At 45.9% G+C, this 8,087-nt stretch overlaps 1 non-coding gene across 1 annotated transcript; it reads left to right on the top strand.

The window, feature by feature from the left end:
• The first annotated feature begins 4,245 nt into the window (after positions 1-4,245).
• TRNAV-CAC (transfer RNA valine (anticodon CAC)) lies at positions 4,246-4,318 on the top strand. Its single transcript has one exon. It is a non-coding gene; the product is annotated as a tRNA-Val (tRNA).
• The last annotated feature ends 3,769 nt before the right edge of the window (positions 4,319-8,087 follow it).

An 8,087-nucleotide genomic window follows, 5' to 3' on the forward strand; every position in this document is an offset into this window, starting at 1 on the left:
ATGACGTGCGCTTTACACGCGGAAGGTCCCCGGTTCGAGCCCGGGCGGAAACAGGTTTTAGGTTGGTAGTGGGACCACACTCGGGGTTTATGTTGATTTACGTAAGTCGCTCCGCCATGTGAAGTTTGATTGATTGCTAGTCAGTCTCTCTACTACTCCCTACGTTTGGCCCCGCAAACTCGTCCATTACCCCTTGCAGGCTAATGCCCCGAACGCGCAACGCCGCCAGCTGACGGCATGTGACGTACGACAGCCAGAGGATCTACAGTTGCTGTTCTGATGCATGCCGTGTGATGTCTTGTCACCTTATCCGATATAGCTTTCCGATAATGTCGACACCAGGCAAGTTGGGCAGGTGGATGGAACCGAATCATGAAAGGAGAGCTCGATGAAAGCTTGCAAATAAAACAAGATCAGAAAATGGATCAGAAGAACCGTATTGGCTCTACTGCAACCCAAATGTTGCAGTTGCTCACCCTCAATCCTTAACAATAGCGTAACAAACCTGCTCATTGTTTTTACTGGGCTTTACATTCGGCCAGCTTCATGGCGCCCATCCCCTGGGCAGCAGGTCACATTCAATAACATGTGAACACATGGGGCTATTGCTCTGCTCACTTCAATAAGTATCATGTTCTGTGCATAGTTTTCGTGTCTATGTGGGCCTTAAGCAATGCCTCTGCCTATCGTATGCCACGCAAATCCGAGCCAAGTCATGACAGCCCATGGTTACGTCTACTGTGGCTACGTCGCCCATGGTTAAGTCTCCCGTGGTTACTTTCCCCGTGGTTATGTCGCCCGTGTTATGTCTCCTTTGGTTACGTTTCCCATGGTTACGTCTCCCGTGGTTACGTCACTCATGGTTATGTTGCCCGTGGATATGTCGCCCGTGGTTACGTCGCCCGCCCGCCACTGACGCGGCCGCGCAGAGACGGATCTAGTCATTGACAAGGCAGGAGCTTTGGTTGCCCACTCTGCCATACGTCATACCTAAACATGCATAATAATCTGGCATCCTATCATATGTGGATGTCGCATTTGTTTTCTACATATGTATTACATCCCGTGCATTGCACACGTTGGTGCACACGTTAGTTAGTAATTTTATCGGTGCTGTACTTACTTCCACACGGCATATTGGCTGCATCTCTTAAACAGACAGAACGTATCCTCGAGGTTAGTGTTATTCTTCCGTCAACTCGCTCACCTTAAACCGATGCGTTATGAGCTTTGCTGACTTCCATTAAGCGCGTGGGGTGATCGCGTGAGCGCCACGTGTTATATCAGGTCGCTTAATTAAGATTGCGACGTATTTTCTCAACAGGTTGTATGACGAATCGTTTTCAAACACAAAACCAACATGGCGGTACACTTGCCATTTCCCAACAGACCGTAGTGTCTCACCTAACTATATTAGCTAGCATGCCATGCTGCCCAGACAAGAAAGGGTAACACTTTCGTGATCTTGTCGCATCTTTCTACGTATGCACAGAGTAAAGACCATTCGTTTCACAGCATGCTGTTTTGCGGTGTGGTCGACACATTTGAAATGATCCGACATCAGCATATGAGTTGCAACTTCACAAATAAACAGTTGAGGAAGATGGAACACAAAAAGACGTGGACAAAGTACAGCAAATGTTACGCAACTAATATTTGGGATTGTTAAAAGCCTCTATTGAGACGACAAGCAGCTGCCAAACATTCAATTCAACGTCAAGTCCAGCGGTCACATGCTGGTGAACAATACAGTGCCGAGACCTTCTGCGACACTCAGAATAGAATGGAAGATGTTTGGGCCGAGAGTATGCCTCGGTTACCAAACACAATAAGACATGCGAGATCTTAGATATTTCAAACACATAAATCACAGCTTGTATTCAAACGAGGAGAACGCTTTAGGAGGCACGAGGTAAGCATCTAGGAAAACTAGATGAGCGTCATTAACCGATGAACTAATGAACTCATAAACGTCTATAAACCAGTTATTGTTACCACTGGCGCTACCCATACGAGCGAATATCCGCGCAAAATGGATTGCATTTTGAAGCAGTGGTATTGTACGCCGAAAGTACACCTCGCGTACCAGAGAGGCAACGTTTTCCTCATTGTAATGTGCACCAAAACTGCTTCTGAAAAAGACTTTTCCTCCGGGCCTGCAATGCTATGGAAAATAAAGAAGCTCCGCGATGACGTCACAATCTTGTTTCCATATATACTTTAGGAAACCATGGCTGACCAAGGATGTCACTTTCTAAAATCGGTTGGGGGGGGGGGGCTTAACCAATAAAGTTGACCTAACATTTACTCAAATCTCGATATCGCCCAGGATTTCGACCACTTGGATTTGCCTCCCCGATGCTAGATTTTTTTAAACAGTCAGCTGGTGATCCTTAGGTACCTAAACGTATTACTCTCGGAATCAATATCATCAAATATCATAGCTATCATAACAAAATCAGCTTAAAAGGGGTGCTGCTCAACACCAAAGAACAACTTTGGGAACGACACTCTTAAGAAATATATTTTCTTTCCCAAAGATGTGTTTGATATTGAAGAATGTCATTCTCTTTTGAGCTGATGTGATTATGACAATATAATGATGTATGAGGACAATGATGTTGATTGTGATGTGCTTAGGTACAGAGTGTACCCCCAATTCAGAGCGGCCTTTTGCCGCATTTCAGTGGTCGGTATTCCTGTGTTTGCTCATAGAGATAGGGGTGCGGGGAGGGGGCTGAGAAAAGCATTGAAAGGGCTCAAGTCAGCATTGGTGTAGGGGCCTTATCCCTCCCGAAATTATGCAACGTGACACCTCGTTCGAAGGCGGCGCCACGTACTTGGAGTTGCGGTGGAGGCTGTATTTTCTAGGAGGCCTCCTGGACAAAATTGGGCCTCCTCACCAGACTTGTGTGCTCCTCGAGTTTAATTATGAATCGACTCACGATTCAGTAATTTTGGGATGAGCCGTGAGCTGATTCGACTCACCAGGACAAATGCCGCTTTGAGTCATGATTCGTAAATTTAGTAAGCTGAATTATGGGGTGATCATTTCGAACAATGTTGTGTGAGTGAGTGATAAGGCTAGGGTGAAGATGGTAAATCAAGAAAACCTGGCAGAAACGACAGCCGGTGCCTACGTTAGCTTATCCCTAGTTTAGCTGTCCAGCTCTGTTCACTTCAGTTAGTTGCTGACCGGACCTCTGGCGTCGAATGGAGTGGATTTCTGCTGGGCTGTTTGTAACAGGTGCAATCATAACTTGTTATACTTACAACCTAAATAAGGTATGTTTATAATATGTTTGTTGACTTATGGTAGGTAGCCGCCTCTGCAAGGACTGTAACCTGATGTGGAATTGTTGACATGCCATCGCCGACTGTATGACTGACACTGATTCGTGGAAACGCGGTTACCTACGTGTGAATGCACTTGGCTGACATTCTACAGGCGCACACCGCCAACTGTCAGGTTTAGTGCAATCTAGCCCACATTGCGTGCTTCATAACTGATAGGTCTTGGTCGTAAGTGCCAGGTGCCAGGTAAAATGTGCTTGCCTAGAGCGGAGACATGAAAGAGCTCGTTGGTAAGGCCTGCATTGAGAAGAGCTCGTGCACTGTATTAAGTAGGTTTAAACTATTAGCTTACTACTTGACTACTCGTACCTATTTGTCATGTCATGACATATGTATATATATATATATATATATATATATATATATATATATATAACATGTCTTGCAACAGCATCGTCACGTCATCGCAGGGTTTCTTGGTAAGCTCTAGCATCTTGAGCCCATAGCAGAGGGTATTTTCCAGAGGCAGCTTTGCGGCACATTAGGAAAAACGTGACTCCTTTCGTACGCCAGGTATACTTTCGGTGTACAGTGTCTTGGCTTCAAAATCGAAGGCGATTTTGGATAGATCTTACATCGTTTACACAGGTTATGCTAAAAACAATCCTTGGAAACGTGGGTGGCTGTATTTTTTATGGGCTTAGGCCACTTTTGGTCATGATCGGATTATCAGATAAATCATGGTCAAGTCATCCGGTGCCATGTCAGGAGAAGTGACACGATATCAGGGTTATTAAGGCTTACCATGTTTCCAGATGAAGCACAGTGCGTAATAAAGCACAGTGCGTAAAGCCCAAACATGACTTATCATAATAGAATACAATGGGTCGACATCTTCCAATTCTATGTTTGCTAGCAGCCCGCCAACAGCATCTAAGACCGCTATACACCGTTTCCGTAGTGTAGTGGTTATCACGTCCGCTTCACACGCGGAAGGTCCCCGGTTCGAGCCCGGGCGGAAACAGATTTTAGGTTGGTAGTAGGCCCACACCAGGGGTTTTATGTTGATTTACGTAAGTCGCTCCGCCATGTGAAGTTTGATTGATTGCTAGTCAGTCTCTCTACTACTCCCTACGTTTGGCCCCGCAAACTCGTCCATTACCCCTTGCAGGCTAATGCCCCGAGCGTGCAACGCCGCCAGCTGACGGCATGTGACGTCAGACATCCAGAGGATCTACAGCTGTTCTGATGCACGCCGTGTGATGTCTAGTCACCTCATCCGATATACCCTTCCGAAAATGTTGACACCAGGCAACGTTGGGCAGGTGTGATGGAACCGAATCATGAAAGGAGAGCTCGATGAAAGCTTGCAAATAAAACAAGATCAGAAAATGGATCAGAAGAACCGTATTGGCTCTACTGCAACCCAAATGTTGCAGTTGCTCACCCTCAATCCTTGACAATAGCGTAACAAATCTGCTCATTGTTTTTACCGGGCTTAACATTCGGCAGCTTCATGGCGCCATCCCCTGGGCAGCAGGTCACATTCAATAACATGTGTAACGCATTTGGCTATTGCCCTGTACACTTCAATAAGTATCATGTTCTGCGTATAGTTTCGTGTCTATGTGGGCCTTAAGCAATGCCTCTGCCTTTCGTATGTCACGCAAATCCGAGCCAAGTCATGCCAGCCCATGGTTGCGTCTACTGTGGCTACGTCGCCCATGGTTACGTCTCCCGTGGTTACGTTCCCCGTGGTTATGTCGCCCGTGTTATGCCTCCTTTGGTTACGTTGTCCATGGTTACGTCTCCCGTGGTTACGTCACCCATGGTTACGTTGCCCGTGGTTATGTCGCCCGTGGTTACGTCGCCCGCCCGCCACTGACGCGGCCGCGCAGAGACGGATCTAGTCATTGACAAGGCAGGAGCTTTGGTTGCCCACTCTGCCATACGCCATACCTCAACATGCATAATAATCTGGCATCCTATCATATGTGGATGTCGCATTTGTTTTCTACATATGTATTACATCCCGTGCATTGCACACGTTGGTGCACACGCTAGTTAGTAATTTTATCGGTGCTGTACTTACTTCCACACGGCATATTGGCTGCATCTCTTAAACAGACAGAACGTATCCTTGAGGTTAGTGTTATTCTTCCGTCAACTCGCTCACCTTAAACCGATGCGTTATGAGCTTTGCTGACTTTCATTAAGCGCGTGGGGTGATCGCGTGAGCGCCACGTGTTATGTCAGATCGCTTAATCAACATCGCGATGTATTTTCTCGACAGCTAATATGACGAATCGTTTTCAAACACAAAACCAACATGGTGGCACCCTTGCCATTTGCCAACAGACCGTAGTGTCTCATATAATTATATCAGCTAGCCTGCCATGCTGGCCAAACAAGAAAGGGTAGCACACTTTGGTGATCTTGTCGCATCTTTCTACGTATGCACAGAGTAAAGACAACTCGTTTGACAGCATGCTGTTTTGCGGTGTGGTCGACGCACCTGAAATGGTCTGACATGAGCACATGAGTTGTAACTTCGCAAATAAACAGCTGGTGAAGATGGAGCACAAAAAGACGTGGACAAAGTACAGCAAATGTTACGCGGCTAATATTTAGGATTGTTAAAGGCGTCCAATGAGACAACAAGCAGCTGCCAAACATTCAATTCAACGTCAAGTCCAGCGGCCACGTGCTGGTGAACAGTACAGTGCCGAGACCTTCTGCGCCATTCAGAACAGAATGAAAGATGTTTGGGTCGACAGTATGCCTCGGTTACCAAACACAATAGGGCATGCTAAATCTTAGATATTCAAACGCAGAAATCACAGTTTGTATTCAAACGAGGAGAACGCTTTGGGAGGCAGGAGGTAAGCATCTAGGAAAACTAGATAGGCGGCATTAGCTGATGAACCCATGAACTCATAAACGTCTATAAACTAGTTACTGTTACCACTAGCACTACCCATGACAGCGATGTAATATCCGTGCAAAATGACTTGCAATTTGAAGCAATGGTATTGTACGCCGAAAGCACACCTTGCGTACCAGAGAGGCAACGTTTTCCTCACTGTAATGTGCACTAAACCTGCCTCTGAAAAAGATTATATCCTCCGGACCCACCATGCTATAGAAAACTAAGAAGCCCCGCGATGATTTCACGATATCGTTCCCATATGTACTTTGGGAGACCAGGGCTGGCCAGGAATGTCACTTTCTAAAGTCGGTGGGGCGGGGGCGGGGGGGGGGATAAACCAATAAAGTTGACCTAACCTTCACTCAAATCCCGATATTGCCCAGGACTTTGACCACTTGGATTTGCCTCCCCGATGCTACATTTTTTGATACAGTGAACTGGTGATACCTTAGATACCTAAATGTATTACTCTCGGAATAATTATCATCAAATATCATAGCTATAATAACCAAATCAGCTTAAAAAGGGGTGCTACTCAACACCAAAAAACAACTTTGGGAACGACACTCTTAAGAAATATATTTTCTTTCCCAAAGATGTGTTTGATATTGAAGAATGTCATTCTCTTTTGAGCTGATGTGATTATGACAATGTTATGATGTATGAGGACAATTATGTTGATCGTGATGTGCTTAGGTACAGAGTGTGCCACCAATTGAGAGCGGCCATTTGCCGCATTCCAGTGGTCAGTATTCCTCTGTTTGCTCATAGAGATAGGGGTGCGGGGGGGAGGGAGCTGAGAAGAGCATTAAAGGGGCTCAAGCCAGCATTGGGGAAGGGGCCTTATCCCTCCCAAAATTATGCACCGTAACACCCCGCTCAGGGGTGGCGCTAAGTACTTGGAGTTGGGGTTGGGGGGGGGGGGGGCTGGATTTTCTAGGAGGCCTCCTGGACAAAATTGGGCCTCCTCGCCAGACTTGTGTGCTTCTCGAGTTTAATTATGAATCGACTCATAATTTAGTCATTTTAGGATGAGCCCGGAGCTTAATCGACTCACCACGACAAATGCCACTGAGTCATGAGCTGAAACCCATTTTTGTAAATTTAGTAAGCTGAATCATGAGGTGATCATTTCCAACAATGTTGTGTATGTGAGTGATAAGGCTCAAGTGGAAATGGTAAATAAGGAAAACCTGGCAGAAGCGGCAGTATGTGCCTGCGTTCGCTTATCCCTAGTTTAGTTGTTCAGTTCAGTTCTGTTCAGTTAATTGCTGACCGGACGTCAGGCGTCCAATGAAAGGGGATTTCTACTGGGCTTGTTTGTGACAAGTGCAATCACAATTTATTATACTTACAACTTAAGTAAAGTAAGTTTATGATATGTTTGTTAACTTATGCTAGGTAGCCGCCTCTGCAAGGACTGTAACCTGATGTGGAATTGTTGACATGCCATCGCCGACTGTATGACTGACACAGATTCGTGTAAATGCGGTTACCTACGTGTGAATGCACTTGGCTGACACTCTACAGGCTCACACCGCCAACTGTCAGGTTTAGTGCAATCTAATCCACATTGCGTGCTTTATAACTGACAAGTCTGAGTCGTAAGTGCCAGGTAGAATGTGCTTGCCTAGAGCTAAGACTTAAAAGAGCTGGTTGGGAAGATATTAGAGGAAGGTTATTGTTTCCTGCACTGTATTAACTAGGTTGTAGCTATAAGCTCACTACTAGGCTACGTTTTCCTATTTGCCATACATCACTATGAAGAGGAGGAGAGACGATAGAGAGAGAGATAGAGAGAGAGAGAAGAGAGAGAGAGATAGAGAGAAGAGAGAGAGAGAGAGAAACGAAGAGAGAGAGAGAA

The sequence above is a fragment of the Pollicipes pollicipes genome, unplaced genomic scaffold (assembly GCF_011947565.3).
Source record: "Pollicipes pollicipes isolate AB1234 unplaced genomic scaffold, Ppol_2.1 Scaffold_6052;HRSCAF=7182_pilon_pilon_pilon, whole genome shotgun sequence".
Taxonomy (NCBI): domain Eukaryota; kingdom Metazoa; phylum Arthropoda; class Thecostraca; order Pollicipedomorpha; family Pollicipedidae; genus Pollicipes; species Pollicipes pollicipes.